The sequence below is a fragment of the Vulpes lagopus genome, chromosome 3 (assembly GCF_018345385.1).
Source record: "Vulpes lagopus strain Blue_001 chromosome 3, ASM1834538v1, whole genome shotgun sequence".
NCBI classification, from domain to species: Eukaryota; Metazoa; Chordata; class Mammalia; order Carnivora; family Canidae; genus Vulpes; species Vulpes lagopus.
The window spans coordinates 30,403,872-30,407,706 of record NC_054826.1 but is presented as its reverse complement, the minus strand read 5'-3'; positions in this window follow the sequence as shown (position 1 = coordinate 30,407,706).

Here is a 3,835-nt window from a genome sequence, read left to right as displayed (position 1 = left end):
AGACTACACCCAGCCCCATTCAGGCTGATCCAGATCATGAGAATTGCCCAGATGATCCACAAAATTGTGAGAAATGATAAATGTAATTTTAAGCCATAAGGTGTGGGAGTTTTTATGCAGCAAAAGTTAACTGAAACTCACTTTAAAGGAGATATGCCAAGGAGAAAAACACCCCTGCCCTCAAAAAAACTAGTTCTCTGTCCACTGGGAAAGAATTACAGGTAACCCACTTAGTTGGTACCATTATAGGTCCTTATAAGGGCAGAGGGACACTAACTGCTCTGGAGTACTAAGCATGGCTTTCCACAGGTGGCGCCATTGAGCTGGATTTTGAGTAGATTTTGGATCTCCTGACACTGAATCTTGCCCTCCTTCCACTTCAATTTGCTTCCGTCACAGTCCTGGGCCTTTTCTCATGTCTGAGCTTGGCTGGCTGCAGGAGCCAGCCAACCTGAATGAAACACTATCTCAACCTTCCACGTAGTGTTTGCTCCTTCCTCCCTAAAATCACTAAAATTGGAAAAGCACCCCGAAATAACCAAGTAGATATTATAGGCAGATCTATAATCTCAGGGGAGAGTTTTTCATCAAACTTACTGTAATTTATGGGAATGCCCTCATGCTTGTTTCTGCTTCCATTTTTTTAAAATTTTTATTTATTCATGAGAAAGAGAGAGAGAGAGAGGCAGAGACAGGCAGAGGGAGAAGCAGAGGGAGAGCAGAGGTTCCATGCAGGGAACCTGATGTGGGACTCAATCCCGGGTCTCCAGGATCACGCCCTGGGCTGAAGGTGGCGCTAAACCACTGAGCCACCCGGGCTGCCCTCTGCTTCCATTTTAAGAGAATATTTGAAAAAGCCCTTTCCTACTTATTTTCAACCACGATCCTTCCTAAACAGCCTAGGAGAGATGTTGGAGGAGAGTGTCCACCCCAATTCCTAAATCCTGGTCTGCTCCTTTTGTATGTTGCTTTCTACCTGCTAGACTTCCAGAAGGTACTTCATGCATACCAGCCCTGCTCAGGTGAAAGAAGGGCCAGCAGACTGCACCCAGATCCCGTAGACTACAGAATACCTGCTGGGAGGGCACTCATAGGTTATGCAGTGGTCCACAGCCCACCTGGCCAGAGAGCTGGCTTATTTCCACCCTACACTTCTCTGTTTCATCAACAAACCCAGAGCACTTCCACAGACTGGCTCAGTCCATGGAAGAATGCTTTCCATGGCAAAGCATTCTTCCTCTCTATATGCTTGCCTCTCCCACCATCTTCCACCATCGCCCAATCAGCCTTGCTAAGTTTAAGACTGTCCTGTTATTAAAAAATGGTCACTCGTTGTCCAGGGACAAGGCCCTACAGTGTAAGATGCTCAGGTTAATCTTACCATTTAGACTAATCTGGCTAAAATTCAATTTCAGAAAAAAAAATTTAGTAACATGGATGTAACCAAGAAAAGTAAGCTGGGGAGACTCATTAGTAATTGTCAGCAGCGCTAAAGAATACCAATTGCTAGAATTGTGCTTCAGTGGTGGGGATATTAAATTTTTTTTGTCTGGTACTTGTTTACACACACACACACACACACACACACACACAGGCCCTCCACCTTCTACCTCCCATCCCCACTGATTGTTTAACTTTTGGATCTTGCTCTTGAATCAAGGAATCCTAGCAAAAATCCTTTCTTCCTTCCCTCACTGAGCACTTACTGTGTTTTGCTTGGGATTATCTCACCTAATCCTTAACCCTATGAGATATGTACTGTGATTGTCCCTAGTTTTCAGATAAGGAAACAGGCTGAGAGATAGAAAGGAAGTTACTGATGATCAAACATGTAGTTGGGTTCAGGACTTACACAGCTGTATACCAACATCCCTCACTTTGTAGGGCCCAGCAGGGATCTCGAATGCTGATATGGTCAAAGCGAAAAAGAGGAAAAACATGTCGAGTGAAATAAGTCAGTCACGAAAAGACAAATAATGTTATTATCCCAGTTTTACGAGGTACCTGGAGGAGTCAGACTCCTAAAAATATAGAATGATGGGGGCAGGCTGGTGAGGGGAACACACAGCTGCTTAATGGGGACAGAGGTTCAGTTTTGTGAGAAGAAAAGAGGGCTGAAGACTGGTTACACAACGTTGGGGATTATTTTTTTTTTAAGATTTTGTTTATTCATGAGAGACATAGAGAGATAGGCAGAGGGAGAAGCAGGGGTCTCCAGGCTCATGCCCTGGGCAGAAGGTGGCGCTAAACCACTGTGCCACCCAGGCTGCCCTGTTGGGATTATTTAACATTACTGAACTGCACATTTAAAAATGGTTAAGATGCTAGATTTGATGTTATGTGGAACACACTTATTTTCCTTACACAGGAAGTTGGTAGTGGGATGTGTACAAGTGATGAAGCACATCCAAATGTTCACAGTCGTTTTCCCTAGATGGTGATGACTCTCACCCTCTTGAGTTTTGTGTTGCTTTGCTTTAGAATGAGCGTGGCCTTGACTATAATCTCTCACTATCTAGTTTATTTGTTTTGTGTCATCTTCCTGCTTCCCACTAAAGTGTGGACTCCTTGAAAGTGTTCACTGCGAAGCCTGCAGTGCCTGATGTGGAGAGACAATCACTAGACAGTACTAAAGTGGTAAACAAATGCAGTGGTGCTGGGGGCGGGGGGATTCTTTTCAACTTGAGAAAAAACCTTTGGGGCATCAGAGGAAGGAGAGGTCTCATTTGATGACATTCAGAGGAAGGAAGAGGCGCTTGGAGCAGATTTGACAGCAGCATTGAGTTGACGTGGGCAGCATGTGGCTCCCATAATCTTCATAAGTAGCCTATCTAGGCCATCCCAAATGAACGTGCAAGCCAAGATTGGTGTGCCCAGGCTTGCTCTGCAAAGGCATCTCCAAGACAAAGGCTTGTGCACACTAACTCCATCCTTCCCATTATGTCAAAATTCTTGACGTTATCTTGATCCCTCCCCTTCCTCTATACCCCACACCACGTCCATCCTTCAGCACATCCTCTTGGCTTTACTTTTTAAAAGTACCCAGACTTTGTGTGCTTCTTACCATCTCTTTAGCTACTGTGCTGATCTAAACCACTGTTGACTGGCACCCAACTCATCACAGTGGTCTCCTAATTATCTCCCTGCTCTGACCCTTGCCCTCCTTGAATTCGCTCCCAACCAAATGGCCCTGAGAGATCCTGTTAAAATGCAAGTCATGTCACTTCTCTTCTCAAACCCTTCACAATTTCCCATCCCAGAGTAAAAATTAAAGGCATTACAGTGGCCTATAAGATCCTTCCTATCCCGTTCCATCCCTCTTCCATTACTTCCACTTTCATTAACTGCACCACTAGTGTGACCATATAATTTATCATCCAAACAAGGACACTTTTTGATAAGGAAAAGAGGCACTATTGGTGATTATGCCAGGGCAATAAAAACACACCAGCACAGCCCTGGGCAAACCAGACATGTGTCAACTCTGCCCATCTCCCCTCTCCTTTGTGCATGCTGAGCCAGCCACATGGCCTTATTGCCATTCCCAAAATACCCAGGCCCTCTTCTGCCTCAGGACCTTTGCACATACTGTTCCTTTGCTTTAAGTTTCTTACCCAAAACATACACGAGTCATGCTCCCTCACCCCAGTCAGCCCTTTACTCAGATGACAATTTCTCAGCGAGGCTCTCTCTGACCACCTCATCCAGGATTGCAACCCTTCTCCCACCAGCCAACACTTCCCATTCCCCTTTATTCCTTTATTTTTCTCTATAGTTCTTATTACCGACTAACATAACTTGACATATCTGTTTATTATCTGTCTCTTCACTAGAC